The 21,164-nt window shown below is 40.4% G+C and overlaps 1 protein-coding gene across 1 annotated transcript in view; it reads right to left on the bottom strand.

The window, feature by feature from the left end:
- The window catches only part of LOC140231866 (uncharacterized), a 37,349-nt gene extending 36,166 nt beyond the window's left edge, over positions 1-1,183 (bottom strand). The window contains exon 1 of the mRNA XM_072312016.1: positions 902-1,183. The gene's annotated coding sequence lies outside the window, so the exon portion shown is untranslated. The remainder of the gene's footprint in view (positions 1-901) is intronic.
- Between the last annotated feature and the right edge of the window lie 19,981 nt (positions 1,184-21,164).

Raw genomic sequence — 21,164 nt, 5'->3', positions numbered from 1 at the left:
CGTGTGTGTGCGTTAAATGTGCTAAATGCACTTGTAGGTCCTTTTACTACCACTATTATTATGACTTTTACACTACCGGTAAATTTCTGACTGGAAAAAGCCCCTTCGTACACAAAATGAATTCAGGATTTTTCAATGCTCCTTTCTTTTTCCTTTCTTTTCTTTCTTTATTTGATATTTCTCTCGCTTCAATCCGTCCTACGATACCACGGACAAATTTCTTAATCAGTACAATGGAATACAAATTTTCTTACATCATTTAGCTTACACACTGAGATTTCCCGCAAATTTGCGGATCCTCCGGGTCGTTTTAACGAAAAAGCATGGTATCGTAAAGAGGTCTCGTTATTGGGAGCATCTGTATGAAATCATAGGCCTATTATTAGTCGCACTCATGACATTATATTCACATTTTTGCCGTGGGCAATGTTTCAAACTTTGAAACTTTCAAAGTCGGTTCGCCCGGAACTAATATACTGCTATTGATTTACTAGTTCATTGGACTTCTTGAAACTGATACACACATACCGACTTGGGGTAAAAACCTACAAATTCCATTTAATCATCCGACCCCCCCCCCGTATTTTTAGGCCTGTTCATGCTACATTTGGACTGACATTCGATCTTTGCTAATAGATTCCTAAAAAGTGCACTATAACAGTTGGATTCAGGACATATTATCATTCACAAATAAAAGGTATCATACCTCGCACATCCTCGCAACACAGAAATCCCCCCCAAAAAAGCACCAAAATCGATCACAAACAGTTATGAATAGCATCATTTACCAAGGAGCATAGCGCAGACATGAATACAGACGAAATGAAACGTTTACTTACAGCGAATAAGAAGTACTCACAATGAAAGATGAACATAATCGAAATCAAAGATGCACACTCACCCACTCGGTATCGTGATAACGCACACGTCTGTCGTGGAACGGAACAGAGCCACGTGGGTTTTTGTTGACCAACAAAATACACGCGTGATCGGTGCACAAGCCGGGTTTTTTCTTCGCTTCGCACACGAGTTCCTCTTTTTGAAGTGAGTCGGGTCAAGATCGTCTCTACTAAAACTGCTGCCAGCCAGTCAAATTCGGAAAAAGTTGCAGATGCTTTGACGTAAGCAAGCGGACACTGCTGAGCACATTTATGCTGGACATGAATCGCCTCTCCTCGATGAAATTCAGTGAAATTGTGTGTGACCTACGTCAGGAGCGAGAAGAATTTATCAGCGATGATAATCACCTGGGCGGAGCTTTCATTGACTTGCCATCAGTTCCGCTCCACCAATCAGAGGAAAGCGCGCGCAGAGTGCGAGTAAAGGGGCGGGGCCAGTCATTGAAAGTTTGTTTTGATGACTGTCGGATAACAAGAAAAAAAAAGAAGAGAGATTATCGTACGCCCGCATGGGGTTAGGTGACTCTCTGTTTAGTCTGGGTTTTTACTACGAGTGAGTGTGTGTGCGTGCGTGCGTGTGTGTGTTGTGTGTGTAGGGCCTCGCAGTGTAAACATTGCTATGGAAGGGTGGGGCAGAATTATTGGGAGCCTAACACAACTATTGAACGTCGAGGAAGATCGAAGTTTCAGTCAAAATAAACAATGACAGGATCGCTGAGGAGTTCAGGACTCCGTAGAGTATGTGGACGAAGAGAAGATTCCCACTGTAGAGTCCCCGTCCACGTCCTTAATACAATACGCTTTGCAGCTGTGACATAGCGTATATCACTGACCATTTGTGTGTGTGTGTGTGTGTGTGTGTGTGTGTGTGTGTGTGTGTGTGTGTGTGTGCGTGTGTGTGTGTGTGTGTGTGTGTGTGTGTGTGTGTGGAAAAATGAGCAAAGAAAATGGGATCCATCGGGATCCCGGTGGAATCCCATTTCCTTTGCTCATTTTTCCACTAATAAATTATACCTATTTCTGGTCAGTTTCCTTCTGTCTGCGTTTGTTACATTTGTTTTATTTTATTTTTTTTGTGTAGAAATCTCCGTTCAATACAAAAGGGCTCATAGTAGACACCAAATCAAAATATGATGCCATCACATGGGCTTTTATACGGTGAACGTCAATACTTACACAGCAGTAGAGACTCATTTAACATCATAATGAGGTTACTGGGAGAAGCTTTCAGCGTAATAAAATGATTTAAATGATATTGCTTTTATGTCTTGCATTTGAACACGTCAGACATCTTTTGTACATACATTTCGACGATGTATTGACGGTTTGGAAGATTTCGATTGTACCTCATTACATTGGACAACTCAGTGACAACTTACAGCACAACGTACTGTAACTACTTCCAAAATAGTAATAATAGGAATAATGAGTCCAGAAAACACATTTCTGGATAGTATTTCTGGATAATATACTTGTGTGTGTAGTAAAGTGTGCGTGCGTGGGTGTTCGTATCTGCTTGCTTACTTTTGCCAGGGAGGTTTTCGTCTCACCTCCAAGCTTTTGCGCACCTGTACGCGGTGGTAAGTTCACTTGGGATTTCTTCTCTAATAAATGGGCACCAAGAGGCGTTGAGCTACGATGGCGAACCCGATTCCCTTTCAACTTGGCAAGAGCAAGGAGGTACTAGGCAGAGTCAGTGGCCTACGCTTCCCTTTTGCGTCCACCCTCTTGGCTTGAAGCCAACACCGATTCAAGGTTTATCAAAGGGGTTACTACAATTATTTCAATCATCCCACTTTATCTTGAGAAATTACTCAAGGGTCGCCCAGGGGGCGGTCAGCATATCACTTTTGTGTTCTCCCCCCCCCCTCTTTTCTTTTCGTGGGTGATCCGACATCTGCTGTTTGACGTTTTTCCCCGTGTGTGTTTCGTTTTCCCTACATAAACTTCCTATTTCTTTCCAATCTTTATGCGTTGATACGAAAGCGCTTGAAATCTTTTGGCGCGGTCTCTTCTGCCAAGAATGTAAATACAATGAATTTCAAACGTCGTGTGATGCACATTTCAAGTATACCCTATAAAAGCACTCATACCTGGATATGATATCCGTTTCTTGTTGTTCCGTTTCGGCAGATGCCTGGACAAATGTTATCACTCAAATCGATATTATTTGCGACGATTCAGCTGACCTTTTTTTTTTTTTGTTCCTTATAAAAAAAAAAATAGGCAGAAACACTCCTCTGAATGGCAAGCAATTACGATGCATTATCACGCATTGATTTACCACCCACCCCCTGAGACTGATCGTTCACGTCATCGGGACAGTGATGGTGTACGAGAACGTGATGGCGTGCTCAAATGGACAATTTGAAAGAAGTGAATCTGCCGGGTATGTTTAAACAAAATGGCCAGGGTGGACAGGGGTAGACTGTCTATGTTCATGTGAAAAACACCCTCAATTCACTCAATCAAAATTCTAATTAAACTGACGTCAAAAGAGTGATATTTTTAACGCATTGTCGCGTCTATGGTTCCTTTATACGGGAGTTGCGTATATAGAATTGTTTTGAATGTGTTTTGATATTTACATTAGTCGCTTTGACACAATACTAACGTCAGGTCCGCGTTTTTTGGTGCTATTCATTCAGATCAACTATTTCCTGTTATGATCTGTGGGCCAAAATAAATGCAAACAATTACACAGGTCGCCAAAATAGCTTATGATGCACACATATAATTTCGAGAAATTTGCAGATGGGGGAAAATGAACTATTCCCTCTGAGTGAATTCGTACAGAAATCCTTACCTGTACTAGGTCATGAACCTCTGTCATCAATCCCCTGTGTAAATTATACAACTCTGCAGTATTATGACGTTCAGTTGGTCAAGTGAAAGCTCAATTGGGAAAGCAATAAGTACTAAAACTTCCAAAATATGTTTGTGGATGTGAGTAGGTGACGAGATCAATTTGCCTCGCATCATCGTCATCACTGTGAAAGTAAATCGACTCCCATTGCCATGGTGATTAACGCTACTACTAATAATCATGATTATGATGAGAATAATGTTAAATGTAGAAGTTATTATGATGATGTAACATAATAATATGCTTTATAACGTCATTATCATCAATGTAAAAACGATGAAGACGATAGTAATGGTGAAAGTAGTAGTAAAAGATTTCATCATTATTATTTAAAACTTTTTTATTTTTTTTTTTCATATCATTCTCATATCAATCATTACTCATTTCTTGACACTGAAACATGTGCACAAAACCTGTGCTGATTTGTTATCGTACGGCAGGTAATGAAAAAGAATAAAGTATAACCGCTTATTAGCCTCGTCCCAACCCGCAACGACGGTATCAATTAATCAATTATCTCGTCCACATCACAATTATCCACATGAATCCAAGGGGACTTGGTTTTATCAAGGCGTGTCATCACACGATTTTCTTGGTTTGATGATACAAGAAAACAAACAAACAAACAAACAAACAAACAAACAGGAGAAAGAAATGAGGGCATCGGTTCATTTCTTCTTCCGGGACAGTCGATTTGTGGTGTATACGAACCAACGATGTATGTCGTCTATGACACAAAAGAGGAAAGTCCTTGGAAGGAGAATAGTGAATGAGCATTGACTGCTCGCGTAAAACATCAAAGAAAACGAAATTCACTTGTGATTCTTCTAAAAACCAATGATGATGATATCTTACCCTGCCCATGCATATAGGGGTTTTGGGTGTTTTCTTAGCTCCTTTGAATGGGCCGGATGTTCCAGTGGGGGGGGGGGGGGGGAGGGAAGACAAGGAAAAAAAAAACTTTGATATCACAAAGTATAATGTCTTTGCTCGCAATGTTGATAGAATACTGCTTGCGGCATTCATTCAAAGCTATCGCTAGACAGAGAAAGAAAAATATTCAATTGAATGACAAAAGTGGAGTCATCATGACAATTGGCACGTAAAAGGACCGATTCTATGCGTCGGAGACAAAGGAGCGAGGAAGCTATTATACTATCACAAAGCTAAGAATTTCCGATCCGCCATTATGGAGTTGTCCTCGGGATGAAAGGGGGCATGTGCTGGGGAAGGGGACTGGATTGGACCGTCTGAGTGAGAAAATCGCCACAAATATGCAGTGCATTGTTAAACGTATTTGCTGCTTCTATTTATGGCGTTTCGATGGTGCAACGCGCATTTGTGTTTTAATTGACATCAACTCATTATTCAAGTCAAATACCAAAGGCACGTCAGCGGCCCCCTGCAGTAGTTGGTGGCGAAATGATCCTTTGTTGTTCATCTTTTATATACGCACTAGCAGCCAGACTTTTCGATTCTCTGTCCCCGTCTCTTTCCTCTTCTTTTTTCTTGACCTGTTTTCCAAACCATAAACGATCCAGCTGTTCGATTAATTCATGCCTACAAAAGGCAAAAATGTATGAATTACTTCCATGTTCATCGTTCTCTTCCCCCCTTTTTTTTCTAACTTAGAAGCGGATACTGTAGATAATCCCTAGAAGTACATAGGCTACAAGTTGTGAATGACAAACCGCAAGGACAGCGACAGATGTTTAGGTAGGAATAAATAGACAGTTTAGTAGAGCACTCCACATGAAATGCATATCGGCGCGCAGGCATAAAGCCGTCTGCAAGCCCTATGAAGGATGACGAAATAATTCGCTCCCCATTCATCTTGCAATTAATTCACGGCCGATTGCAGATTCTTGCCTGACGAACGTGTCGTTCCGGTGACCTCGGACGACGTTTGCCACAGCACATTCCGTCGTGTCTGGCCTGACCGCGGGCGTAAGCAAATTATTATTAATGAAGACAATAGGGTCATGTGATCTGGTTTGATCATAATACACCGTAATATGAGCTAGTTTCTCTTTATTCTATCTGTTCGAAAAGACAGGGGCGGAAAATCACACACTAGTAATAATTTCCTGGAACAATAAATGGCGTCGTTGTAGAAAATTATTGCACATGTGCCTAGCTGTTTCTTTACATTGATTATATGGACCGGCGATGACGAAGATATGCAAAGCTGGTAGTCGTTACAGGACAATGGGCAAAAGGAAGAGACAGACAAGTGGACAGACTGGATTCTGGAATAAAATTGGTAAAGGCTGACTGAAAACCACCTAAAGGCTACAATTGTTTGAAGTTTATCATCTTATTCATTATTGTTTGATGCACGGGCAACCGGCGAGAAAAGGGTGGAATACCAGTAACCTGAAACTCGTCATAACTCAAAACACAAAATTGGTTCTCCTTTGCGGGTTCATGTCAACTGCACCTTTATCTATAGGCTCTAGGCCTATATCTTTACAACTGCACCTTTATCTATAGGCTCTATATCTTTACAACTGCTTTGTGGAGGTGTCCAAAAGTCACTGCAGCCCTTCGAAGATTGTTGATCATTTCGCAAGCATTGTGTCCAAGAAATTGCCATTCAAAACAATTAATTGGTTACTTTTAGCGTAGTGAATGGGACCAACTTTAACTCAAACAGGATTGTTGCATAAACTCAACGGCTCGCTGCGTTGACTTTGTCATCTTCTGAAGAATTCGGCAGGAATTGGAAAGAGGGAGAGAGAAGTGAAAGAAAGACGACAGATAGGCCTACATACATAGATAGATAGATGGATGGATGGATGGATGGATGGATGGATGGATAGAAGGATGAAGAGAGGCAGTGGCATAGAATGAGAGATGAAGAGAAAGAAATAAATAAATAAAGACCAGTTGGAAAGGAGGCAGGTTCCTTTGGCCTCGTCGGACTGTTCCGCCAACCTCCTACAGCGGAGTGGATCAATGTTGACCGTTGTCTAGCTCGGCATAAATCCATGGGCAAACGCAGACGCAGGATGCGCAGACCTCTTAAAGAAGGTTCATATCCTATCAATTAAATCAAGTCACAAAAAGGCAAAGTTCTTTCTGTCGCTTCTTCGTCGACATTCCTCTTATTGTTAGGGTACTTGTACAAGAATGATTGAGCCCCCCTCTCCTCTACGAGTATTGATTTCTGTGGAATTTTTGGGTGCTTTCTTTCTCAACAGGGAACTGTGGAACTTTACCAGTCCCTGTCGTCCGAAGAAACGGCTTTTCTCGGACACTGACCTCCATAAAAAGCCCAACCGGTTCGGGTTGGGCTTACAACCTTGGACTTAGTCTTGGTGCAAGCAGTTCCGTCGAGTTTGACACAAATGTCGACATTATACAAGGGTTTGTTTTGTCCCCCCTCCCCCCCCCCCCCCCCCCCAACATGCTTCTATGTGTGTGTATTAGAAGAATTAACAACTCTTTGGCCGATTCCCCGCGTCTAATGGTGAAATCCCAGTATGTAATGTGTGATACAATGCAAAGTCGGTGCGTTGGGCGCTTCTTTATACACGTACAACTGTTTTGCCGTATTCCCGAAGCTCGAAACTGAAATGAAATAACCCGTGGCGCTAAAAATAAAGAGAAACAACCAAGTAAACAATAGAACAAACACACAAAATAGAAATAAAAACACAATTTTGGAGTTGCGCGGCGTTCATTAATATCTGCTGGAAGAACAATTCAATCTCCTCTAACACCTCATTAGCTAATGGGTTCTACTTAAAACTTAGAATTTAGCCCCCTGAAATCGATTGTCTTTCATCTGTGATGTCGATTAAAGAAATATCACCATGGACGCCGAGCTGCTCGTAAACACGATCGAATGATTGCCACGATTTGTAAGTATGATACTTTAGGATAAAGTTCACCTTCACTTTGTCACAGATCTTTAGTTTATCATTGCAATGTCATCGCTGTTATTTCGACATGATTGGTGTGGCCTCATGATAATAATGCTACATTTCTTTTTCAGCGGTCATAGTTTCATTGAGTGGAAGTGTTGCCTTGCATGCAGGCTACTCGACGCACTTTTTGCGCCGAGTGACCGCTGTGTGACTTCGGGAAAATTGGGTCACGACTTATGTGGGCGGCGCTGCGCGGAGGCAAGTCGGAAAGTTTCACTTACATTGGTTACAAGTGGCGAGTTTGATGACATAAGCGAGGTCCTCACTGAGGGGGTAGGGGCAGTAAACCGGGAGCACTCGAGGCGGGCGAGCGTCGGCCGAAGACGGCTACGAAAAGGTTAGTATTTATTTTGGATGATGCAACGAAAGAGCGCTTGACGTCTCTTCTGCAGAAGGGAGGGGTATCATATCACCCTCCACCTAAGTTTACGAAAAGTCGAGAGAATAATGTTCTTTAAAAAAAAAGGAAAGAAAGAGAAAATATCTCTATATTTTGTTGTTTCCCTACCTTGACATCACGGACTGTAAGTTATAGCTTTCTTTTTCCGCGATGACGGCACATCTTGGATGAACACCTGACTTTCGAATGGATCGTAGGGATTATATTCCTTAAACTTCACTGGCCTTTTTCTTCTATTGTTTCTCAATTCATTACCAAAAGAAAAAGAAAAAATCAGCATAATATATTTTTATCATCATATTATGTTTGGGGGTAAAATTCCCCTTAATAAAGTAGACGGCTCCCTGAAGAGAAAGTAAAAGCATTCTGATTTGGGAATAATTTTCACCTTTTGTAGAGCATGTATAGCACAGTAGCATCTCCCTGACTGCTTCCATATTTCCGTCCTAATCTTACTGTGTGAACACTGGCCGATCTATAGCACTCCCATTCTAAACACAGGTCATAACCCCCCCCCCCCCCCGAAAGAAAAACTAACAATTGATAGCATAGGGAAGACAGACGCTCCAGAAAATTTTGACAGTAACCAGTGTACTGTTTGAAATTCTATGGATACTCAGTTCTTTTTTATCTTAACATATAGTATCATGTTTTGTATAGTGATCATGCATTCATCTTTGAGTCAATAGTCATCCTAATCAAAATGCATCTTCATTGGTAGTTTTCTACCGGACCAATCATAGAAAATGAGCAAACCAAATAAGTAAAATTTAACCTCCTTCTTTCACGTAAGAATATGACTTTTATTCTAGCCAAATTCAGCGAATGTCTACCCATAAACATGCATGCATGATGAAAGCCTATGTGTGACATATGGATGAAGTTTTAATGGAGGCAAAATAATATCTGAAGAACAAGCAAGCATTGCCCATTCGTCTGCTTAAAAAAAAAAAAAGCACAAAACGGAACGTGACTTAAAAGGTCAGAAGACTCATTTCGCCTTTTCCCCTTTCTCTACCAACCCCCCCCCCTCTTTTTCTCTTTCTCTCTCTCTAACTATCTTCATATCTCTCTCTGTTATAACAAAATAATGTACGACTTTCCTTACACGGGACATGTATGTCGTCTTTGCTATGGTAAGCCAAACAGAAAAGTTTTTTTTTTTCGCTTTCAATTTCGGTTCGCAAAATAGCTTACGCTTTTCTCAAAAGTTTGCAAATACATACAATGTAGTTCTGTACGGATATTATAACCACGCAAACTGTGAGTGCTCTGGATTTTCATGGAATTGTAGATAATGTCCTCTTTTGTCCCCTTTTTATTATCCATATATCAGAGCTGCTATACCAATCAGAGCTACGGATCTTGTCTTCGATATCGCAGAGGCAGTGAAGAGCGGGAATGTTCGTTGTTGTGTTTGTCGATTTTTTTTTAATTCAAAGTATGCCTGTCCAGTATTGTCCATAAGCAATCAAATTTACAAGGCAGATTAGACAAGATTAACAAATAATTAATCAAACGACAAACAAATGAAGCCCTTCGTCAAATATCATCACTTCGTACAATATTGCATTATGCAAGTGCACTTAATTACACTGGAAGTAACGAGTTTTCAATAGACTCTAAAAGGAAATAAATTCTTGCCTCTTTGTTGATTAGGCAGAAAACCTGTTTTACCAGGTTATGTTCGTTATTCCGAAGGTTCGTAAATCCGGAAAGGAAATAGGTTGGTTATTCCTGAGGTTAACACAATTCCCTATCGGAAAATGAAAAGGGGTTGATTAATTTCAACATTTATGGCGTTATTCTGGAGGTTCGTTATTCTGAAGGTTAGTCAATCTAAAAATAAAATAAAGTTCGTTATGACGGAGGTTCCTCAATCCGAAAATCCGGAAAAAAATTCGTTGATGTGACAAAAAAAAAAAAGGGAAAAAAGTGTTTACTCTCTAACAGTCGGAATTACTAATCTGAGATTATTTCATTTTCGGATTAATGGCTCTTCGGAGTGACGGACTTTTTTTTTTCCTTCGGACCTAACGAACCTTCGAAATAAGGAAAGTAATAATTTTAAAAAAAAAACCGAACCTTATTCTATTTTCCGATAAACGAACCTTCGGAATGACGAATATTATTTCGTTTACAGATTACTGAACCTTCAGAATAATCAGCTTTATTTCATTCTCGGATTAACGAACCTTTTAAACTACTAACCTTCGGCACTTTTTTTCATTTCTTTTTTTTTTTTTGGGGGGGGGGGTTAGCGAGGCTTCGAAATGGGAACTCATTTGATTTTCGGATTGAAGACCCTTCGGAATGAGGAACTGTATGTATCCTTCATGTGGATACTCACCTCCTTGGAATTCACTAGAACTATAGGTAGATTTGAGTCACAAAAACGACAACAAACAGAAGTTTGGGTCCCTGACGGGAGTTTGAGTGGAAACACCGGTCCACTTGTCAAATTTTAGGACATGAAAGCTATTAATTTGGGTGTTTTCTACATTTACCTTCTTTTTTTTCATTTGCTTGCTTTGTGTAAATTGTGTCATCATGGAAAATTTCGTTCCTGAGTGAGACCATCGGTTTGTGCAAAGTCACTAAAGCTATTCGGAAACCAAAAGTGGTCTTCAAATGATCGAGTTCATAGAATTACTATATTTGTGTGATTATATCTTTGTCATCCCACATCTGTTGTCGTCTCATATTAAAGGGAATGGCTAGTAACTGATCAGTAGGAATCAGTGGGAATGCTGGGGGATGATGGCTTGTGCCGAAAGGGTGGGTTGGGTGGTGGCGCGTCGCGTTAATGGGAACACCACCCTTCGTCCAAAGCCCCCCCCCCCCCCCCCGGTTTTGCCGAAAGGGTGCGTTGGGAGCGTTGGGTCGCGTCGCGTTGACTGGAACCCCACCCTTCGTCCAAAGCCCCTCCCCCCCCCCCCCCCAGGTTTTGCCGAAAGGGTGCGTTGGTACTTTTTCTCATGTAATATTAAAAGACGAGTTTTGAATTTATATTTAACCTTCAAACAAACATTTCAAAGAGGCTATCGTCCGGATCGGTTTACACTCTATTACCACTTGGTCTACAGCCAGTTGGTCTAATAGACTGTTTAATATCAGTTGGTCTAATAACCAGTTGGTCTGGTCATCATTTCGTCCGATTGCTGTTTGGTCTAATTGTTATTTGGTTTAATTACTATTTGGTCTACAGTCAATTCGTCTAATAATAGCCATTTGGTCTATTTTTGGTCTAACACCAATTTATATCATCAAATACCGATTTGGTCTATCATGAGTTGGTCTAATTCCATTTCGTCTAATCATCGAATGGTCTAAAATAAAACCAAATTTGTCCAATATAAATTTGGTGTACACATCATTAATTTTGGTCCATTGCCCAGTTGGTCTAGCCTTAGTCTGTCCATCATCATTTAGTCTACACCCATTTAGTCTAACAACCATTGATCTTATTGTCATTTGGTCTAATAGCCAGCCTCCTGGTCTAATCAGGTACCATTTGGTCCAATCATCGTTTCGTCTATATGACCAACTGGATTATTATTGTTATTATTATTTTTTTATTATTTTTTTTTTTTTTTTTTTTGGGGGGGGGGCTTTTTCTACGACTACGGACTACCCTCTGACCCTTAATTGAGGGAGAAAAAAAAATATGTTCATACACATGAAATAAAGTTTCCCATAGAGTCCCTCGCCCCTCCCCCCTGGTGCCAGGCCAGCACCCCCCCCCCCCCCAGCAGCTGGACTATAGATAAGCCACTGATTATCCACATGATCCATGCCCTGTAATGTAAAACAGAAACGGATATTAGACCAAATGGATATTGGACCAAATGAACATTGGACGAACTGAATATTAGATCCGGACGATAGCCTCTTAGAAATGGTTGTTTGAAGGTTAAATATAAATTCAAAACTCGTCTTTTAATATTACATGAGAAAAAGTACCAACGCACCCTTTCGGCAAAACCGGGGGGGGGGGGGGGGGGGCTATGGACGAAGGGTGGTGTTCCCATTAACGCGACGCGCCACCACCCAACCCACCCTTTCGGCACAAGCCGGGGATGATTGTTCCAATTCTTGTGGGATTCATTTTAAGAGTACATAATATATCTATTGTTGTGTGAAAATTATTTGCTTCAGAACGGTCTCATATTCAAGTAATGTGCAGTTTTATGCCCCGTCACTGTACAGGCATGCTAACCTGGAAACATTAAACTGCACATTACTTGAGTATGAGACCATTCTGAAGCAAATAATTTTCACATAACAATAGATATATAATGTACTCTTAAATGAATCCCAAAGGATTGGAACAATCATCCCCCAGCATTCCCACTGATTCCCACTGATCAGTTACTAGCCATCCCCTTTAAGGCTTTGTTTCTGTTTTTCTCTACAAGACTACAACCAATTAGGTGGTGCAGGGGAAGTTATGTCGAGCTACTCAACCTTGAACCTGTATCCTTATGGAGGATTATACATGATACCCAGCTTATGCGAATCGGTCTGAAGCTGAGGTTGGACTCGAATCAAAACTTCTTGTTCTATGTCTGTAGAGACTCCAACCCCCAGCACCTTCTGATCTGGAGATTCTCCCGCCTGAAACTCCTAGCAAACGGGAGACTCCAAGTTGATTTGGGCGGTCTTGCGGTCGGGTTCCAGTCTAGGGTTCTAGATGCTCTCTCGTGCTATTAAAACGAGGAATATTCGCGTGCATTTTAATTTCGCGAATTTCGCGAGCGCCAAGATTCGCGAAATTGAAATGCACGCGAAAGTTCTTGTCTTCACTATGTGCATTAATGCCAGTGGCAGTTCGCGAAAATTTCATGCCGCAAAAAAGGCCGTCGGCTCCAATTCGCAAAAAATTCATGCCGCGAATATATCATGTTTTACAGTATCCAAGACTTATTTTTCAACATACGATATGGCAATAAGTAAGAAACCCTTTCCAACGGGAGACACAGAGCCAGGGCGGGAGAAATCAAATCTCAAGCGGGAGAACGGGAGATTTTGCAAATATGGGCTTTCGGCGGGAGATCTCTTGTCGAAGGCGGGAGAGTTGGAGTCTCTGTGTCTGTCATTTTGAGTCTCTATTTGGTGAAGTCTCGTCAGTCGCTAAAACGATGGATGCAACTACATGATTATGTAGTTATCGTTTCTATATTTTATTTCAATGTTTCTCTACATTCGACATCTATATACATTTTTTTTTCATTGAGAAACATGAAAATAAATTGACTCGAGATGAAAATGGAATGACATTTTACAAAGACACGTCAGGATTTTCCAGATTTTCCTGTCTGTCGCTCCGAGCTGGTTCTGGACCAAGATTTTGTGGTTCGATCGACCTTGCACCTTTGTTGACTTTGACTCGAGGGAGAGCTTATGTTGATATAAAATTTGTCATGAACTATTTATTCCCCACGGTAACCTTAGAAATGAAAGCTGAATGAACTTTCGAGGCATTTTAAGACGTCGGAGATTGCATCTTGTTCCAAGAGCTCGTTCGACGTTTATCGCCGAAGGTCACGTGACGGTCAAACATGGTCGCAAGAAAATTATTATAGACCTGCGAGAAATATGGACATGTATGTGTGTGTTTGTGTGTTTTATGTATATATATTTCAAGTTAGATCATACTTTCTATAAAGAAAAAAAAAACAACAACTATGAACAGTTGTGAGGTGAAAACATCAAAGGCCATCACCTTATCTAATTGTATGCGATTTGATACGACTAATGAGAAACGACATTTAAGAGAAAATGTACAACTTTCACACACAGTTTTCAGGAAAGCCGAGTGTAGGTATCGCGTTGGCGTACAACTAGAACTACAATGACCTCGGTCGAGTTCGAGCGGTTGTAAATCAAACATCCAGAATCAGGCTGATAGTGACTTCGGCTCTCTTTACGAGTCTTTTCTCTTTTTCTTTTTCGTTTTTAGAAATATTGATTTACAGTTCGACCTCGATTATCCGGCCATGTCGGGACCGGCGCTCATCTGGATATGCGAATTGGCCGGATATGGGAGACACAATGTTAATGTATATAGCTGCCGTCCAAGCTGCTGTCCCAGTGCACTGGAATCTAGGCAGGTAGCGTACCCCGCAACAGTGATGTAATCTATGCTAGCCTGCGCAAAATTGTAGTCCCTTCTTCACAAAAATAAACTGTATCTTTATATGAAAATCATACATGTTTTACCTCATTAGATATTGAAAAACCTATGATGCACATCTTATGAAATTAGTGAAATATATCCATGAAAGTCACTGTTTTTTCTCAATTTTTGGATGAAAAAAAAAGTCCTTTACTGCGTGAACGCGTCCGGATAATAGAGATTTCCGGAATAAAAATAGGTCGGATAATCGAGGTCGAACTGTACTCGAATCACAAGATTATGATCATGTACAACGGGCATAGAAATGGTACAGATGCGTGAAATGCCCTTAAATTGTCCCAGGTCACTTTATGATTATGACATTTGTTCCCCATTACTATAATGACGTTTGGCGGTCAGGGTGAGTATCAAGGAAAAAACCTTACCCTCTACACGATTTCGTCAGCTAGATTTAGGGGGAAATTGTTTGCCTTTTCCTTGAACCTTTGAACTTAGCGTATTTTGATGTAAATCTAGGTTTATTTGAAGCGAAATAAAGAAGTAAAAGAAACAAATATTTTGAAAACTAGCACGATGTCCAGGCTAACCATGTTGACTCAAGAAAACACGGTCACAGAAATCAACTCCCATGTCCAGCCCTGAAATTACGTCAATATATGACGTCGGATAATCTTGTTTTTTCTTACATCATGGCGCCAAAATGTTCGCGCCGATTTTCGGAGATGAATGGTTATTGCATTGTGTCGAGTAATTCATTATTGCTGCCTCCTTCTTCTTCCCGCGCTATTTTCGGGTTGTTTTCCTGCGGCAGAAATCTCGAACACGATATATTCTACACCATTCGTGTTTTCAATAATTTGGGATGGGTAATATGAAAGCATGTTTACAGTCCGACGCGTCGCGACGTACACTTAAATGGCCCAAAATTGCAGTCAACATCTTTCATATGCGTAAGCCGCATCCAAATTGTCATCATGCTTATTATTCTCTTTGTGTGGTGTTGTGTGTGTGTATGTGTGTGTGTGTGTATGTGTGTGTGTGTGTGTGTGTGTGTGTGTGTGATTTCCTTCTTTTTTGTGGGGGGAGAGTTGTTGTTTATCATTCAACAAGAAATCATGAAAGAACTTTTTTTTTTTTTGAGGATCATCAAGTGTTGGTTCTTCCTTCACAGAATTCACTTTCCGTGGTTAGCCAAATTATGAGATAGATGATAACACTGTTGTTTTTCATAGGTCGCAGTCTTGTGGTTGATATTGGTTGGGACAGTGAATATTAGTAATTTTGTTAATTCTATTGTAGATTTAGAAAATGAGTGGAAGAGTTTCAGTCCTACGTGAAGGGCAGTTGGGTCATTTCAGATGAAGAATCAGATAAACCACTTGTGAACGACGTACCGCTTAGGAAAATGTAAAAAGGTCTGAGCATTGCGCAGCATCAAGTTACCAACAAAACAATGTCACCCAGTGCTTCTTTATGGAGCTGAGAACCGAATAATCAACGAAACCATCATGATGCAGGATCGTCTTCAAACTGCTGAGATATGGTTCCTAAAGAATGCTAAAGCTACAGTCACAAAGGTTCTTACGAACGATGCGTTCTTGGACAAGACCATCGACCAGGATACGAACTTACGAACGGTCTACGAACGGTCTACGAACGCTGGTTTCGTACGGCCTTCTTACAAAGATCTTACGACATTGTCTAAAAATCGTTCCTACGGCGTTCGTAGCAGTTCTTAATGGTATTTGTGACCGAGCCATTAAAGGAACCATAATCTCAGCAGTTTAAAGACGATCCTGCATCATGATGGTTTCGTTGATTGTTCGGCTCTCAGCTCCATAAAGAAGCACTGGGTGACATTGTTTTGTTGGCAACTTGATGTTGCGCAATGCTCAGACCTTTTACATTTTCCTAAGCGGTACGTCGTTTATCTGATTTTTCATCTGAAGTGACCCAACTGCCCTTCACGTATGACTGAAACTCTTCTACTCATTTTGTTTTTCACAGTGACTCTACTTCTCAATTTTAGTTGTCATGTTTCTCACTTAAATTTCTTGATTTACCTTACGATAAAATATGGTACATGATGTGTTTTCCACGAACAAGTATCATGAAAGTAAATACCTGTTTTTGTTTTTGTTTTGTTCTTTTTTATAGATTCATCTCTAATTGGACATGAATAACGCAGTCATAATTGTAAATCTGCGATGGATTCATACAGGAAAATAATCATAATGGCAATCTATCAAAACGTATACCTGAAGACAAGCGAGGGTTAGATATGGGGGGGGGGGGGGGCTAGGAGAGACCTCTCTATAGTTGAGGTTTAACACTTGAGGATATTTTTCTTATCTGACAAGGGGAAGTTTTCAAATCCATGATACCAGCTGGCACCTGAAGCTGATGTATCATTGAGAAGGAAACGCATAAACGCAATGGCCCGAATTCACAAAGGTGGTTTCGCTCGAAACCATGGTTTGAAACCTCAGATTTGAAACCATGGTTTCAACTTGCGATTCACAAAGGTGGTTTCGGCAGAAACCATGGTTTCTCCGCAGTCTTCTACGTCACGATTTTGAGTCAACTGTTTGGGGTGGTCTGAAACAGTGGACTCAACTGAAACCGTGGTTTTAACCAATCACAGAGCAGCATTTCGGGACCTACTTTTGCAGACGAGGTGGTCGGCGCGGCAATTCTTGAATCACTCGGCAAGAGAATGAAGAGTTATTGATGGTTAGAGAGTTACTAGCGTTCGCTCCAACTTTCAGAAAATCGTGAGTAATTTATCCATTTATAGTGATGAGAAGTGTTTTACGCTATCATCCATTGTTTTTATTTGTGAAGAAAATTTTAGATTGATGGTATAAAATGCATGCAATGCTACCTAGCAGAACACGGGATTTGATATAGAGATGCGTTATCGTCAGCAGGTTTTGTGTAGTCCTACACGTATATTTTTGTGTCTCCCTCTCGCACATAGATAGCGGCGAGCTACCATACCACACATCCTTCTCCTTGGCCTTGTGACCTTGCTTGACTCCTTGAGCTCTGCCAGTTCTCTCCATTCTTTACCTGCTCATGGTCAGGCAGGCACACAAAACTGGCTAGAATTGAAGAAAAAGTTTGATCTTCCTATACACCATTCCAAAATAGTAATTAGGGCTTAGTATAGATCTAAAGCGTAGCCGTAGAGGATCTAGGATCAGTCTGAAACGAGAGACCTATAGCCAGGCCTAGAACCAGTGAAGTGTGAGTTCTCTAGGAAGAGTACGTATCCTTAGACCTTAACATTTAAAAACTTCGGACCTAACAGTTAGTCTAGAACTGCGACCAGCCCCACGCAACGCGAAGCATTGGACAGCACTGTATAGGACTAGACGTGGTCTAGGCCTTTGATAACTGTGTGCAATTCCAAGGAGCACCCGGGGTTATGTTAGCCCTTTGTTCAGTTTGGCAAGAGTTCCTTTTGGGACAGCCACCCATAAAAGTGAGTGCGTGTGTGCATCCGTGTGTATCGCAAGCAAGGCCAAGGTTAGGCTAGGTAGAGTTGTAACTTGTATAGGATCTAGATTTAGCTGCACTGACTCACTGTCTACTAGTACTAGATTACTACTAGGGCCTAGTACGTAACGTAGTAGACTAACTACTGTACACAGCGCAGTCGCTGTAACAGCGTACTAACAGCATCTTGTCGGGCTAGTAGAAATCTAACGGTGTTACTGTTAGTACTAGGATCTATAGTAGATCTAGCCCTAGGCCTAGAATTAAGATTCTAGACCTACTGTTACGTTAGTAGGACCTAACTTATGTTAGGCCTACTACTAATGTAATTGGGGTGGCTGTCCCAAAAGGATCTTTCCGCAACGAGTCCGGGCGTATAAAAACGATGAACTCTTACAATGGCTTACAAACTACACAATCGAACATTATAATCTAACGTTGAAATGACCTTATAAATATTAGAAACTAGAACTCTAGAGTCTAGTTCTCTGTTAGTAATATTAAACATTACCAAAACATTCAATGGGAAAAGTGTGACAAACACGTTGGTACTCACCAGCAAAAGTTTGCAAACTGCCGTAAAGATAGGATACGGTCCTCCAAGAAGGCAGCAACATGAGCAATCGTTCGCGAACAGTGTCTCCTCAATAGAAGAGAACCGTATACTGTTTTTACAGCAATTTGCAACCTTTTGCTGGTGAGTACCAACATCTGTAGTACTAAGTATATGATAGATTATTAGGCCTAGGTCTAACACGTGTCGTTAGGTCTAACTGCGACCAACAGCCCCATACGCATAGCGTTACGCTATGCGTATGGGGCTGCTGGTCGCAGTTAGTCTAGGTCCTACAAGGTGCGTTTGTCGCGCTAGTCCCACTGCGCTGACTAGTCTATAATTTTTACTAATTTTAGTATTGGGTCATTTTAATGTTTGATTGGTGTTTTCGTAAGCCACCGTAAAAGTCCATCGTTTTTATCTGTCGCAACTCGCTGATGTCTTGTTACGTAGTAAAAGCTAGCATACAAGACAAGTAGCAATGTTATTATTTGATATAGGAGCCTACAAGTACTTTGCTAACACTACAGGGTAACTCCGATATCGAAGCTCTGTTTGTCTGCCAACAACGGAGCTTCGAAGGAACGTAGACGTGTATTGTGAAATTTGCGAAGCACATCGTATGCGGAAATGATGTACAACACTACATTAACAAGTGGTTAACCAATTGTTCAATCATAACAGCTTCTACTCGAGAATTGTCAAATTGTATGCGGAAAACAAGTGACTGATGTGTGAAGGTATGTAATGTAGTGATGTGTGTTTACCAATTATATTGGCCAGCCGACGATTTATTCTTCGATATGATTATTGACATGATCCTGCTTTGAAAATGATTGAGTTACTTATCAAAATTTAGATAGATGACATTCCTTTTTTATGTGATTTATCTGTTGCAGTAGACACATCCTTTGACTGCCATCAACAGGAAACCTGGTTTTGCTGTAAAGAACAAAACCGTAAGTAGAATCCTTTCGTAAATACACAAGTTGGGGAGGAATTAAAAATGTGGAATACTTGCTTTAGTTTAAAAACATGACTTGTGGAGATTTTATTAATCATAATTACAAGCTTGAACTTACTACAGTACCCTGTGAGAAAGTTATGTGTTCATCTAACTATACACAGCCCAGTCGCTGTACGTACGTGGGTTCGCATAGCGTATAAACAGCGTCTGGTCAGCTAGTGTTCATCATTGCATTGTAAGATTCCACTGTGGTAGCTCATAAATGAAATTCGGAAACAGATTCATTATTGCATGGGTGATCGTGAGCCTTAAATTAGAATCCACCATGATAAAAGTGTATTAGAGAATGAAAAAAGAAAGAAAGAAAAGATATGGAATTTTAAAATATTTGAAGAAATCAGATGAGTAAATAAGCAGATTATTACTGTTTTAAAAAAAATGTGGGTCTGTGTAAATGGCAAAATTGGTAAGCATCTATGGGGAGAGGGAGTATTGTACAAATGGAATACTCTTAAGAGGGGCCCTGGGGCGGCAACAACATCCTTTCTACATTGCCATCTTCTTGAAAACAATTGGAAAGATTTTTACCAAATTTGGCACTGACCATCTCCATTTTTCTGATTAGTGTTTTCAGCTCACCTGAGCCAAATAGCTCAAGTGAGCTCTAGCGATCGCTCACCATTCCCATCTTAACAACTGACAAGCAGATTTTAACCAAACTTGGAGGGAAATCTGTAAGGGGTGGAGAGTTAAAAATGTACATGTGGTGAGTGTAGCTCCCCAGGGTGCTCCAGGGTAGCATCTTTTGTTTAATTTACAAAAATGCCCCAAATCTGGCAATACTACATGCTGTGCTAGTATGGGCGCTAGACCCACAAGCTCTTTTTATGTATACTAATTCAAATATTGTCAAGATGTCACAACTTCTCTTTTACTTCTAATGATTTCATTAAATCATCTTGAAGTGTAAAATTCCCAAATAATTTACTTGCAAAAGAAAAATGTATCAACATGGCTGAATCTCTAAATTCATTATTCATTTGTTGTTCGCAGGTCTTTGTTGTTGAAAATGTCATAAAACTTGATAGTCTGAATCAATCTCTTCAATGCAGTTAAGATCTTTGTCCTTTTTGTACCAAATGAAGGAAACACCAATAATGGCTGCGCAACCATTTGAGACATCTCCAGCTATACTCCAAAGACCGAAAGGTATTATTTTGTTTCATTTTTTGGTGCTTGCCTTGATATAACATTCAATGCTTTCCTTTGTACGATAAAGCATGGAAATAGGACAACATGGCTTCTTATTCACTTAAAATGAGTAAGACATACATGGCTGAACTTATTTTTCAGGTGGCCAGCTGGGCCACTTAACCAAGATGATTGGTGGGCAGATACAATTTCGGATACAATTGCAATACAGAATGTAAGCACAAAATTTCTGACTTTCATGAATAAATTTAATCAGGAAACATTGCTATGACTGTTATGAGTGGCCAACCAGGCTACAAAGGGCTCAGTTTTTGGTGCTCCAGAAAACTTTTGTTTTGCCAGTGGCAACTGGGCCACTGCTAAAGTTGACATACATTTATAATCTTACTAAATTATCATTCTTCCAAATTACACATGTACACCTGTACATCAGCATGCAGTGGTGCTTCTTATATTCAAGTTGAATGTATGGCAAATTAGAGTAGTGGGCATTAACAATAATGACATTTTAAAGATCACCTATTTAATTCTGTGTATTCTACTGACTGGACTATGCAAGTACTTTACAACTGATCATTTGGCTCAAGATATTCATGATAATCACCAGTTGACAGTTGACAAAACTGACATTATAGTGACGACGATTTATTGTCTTTGTGTATTTCATTTTTATTGTGTCGTCCTATGAAAGT

Source organism: Diadema setosum, chromosome 8 (assembly GCF_964275005.1).
Source record: "Diadema setosum chromosome 8, eeDiaSeto1, whole genome shotgun sequence".
Taxonomy (NCBI): Eukaryota; Metazoa; Echinodermata; class Echinoidea; order Diadematoida; family Diadematidae; genus Diadema; species Diadema setosum.
The sequence above is the reverse complement of the archived record's forward strand: the minus strand, read 5'-3'. Positions and strand labels throughout refer to the sequence as shown.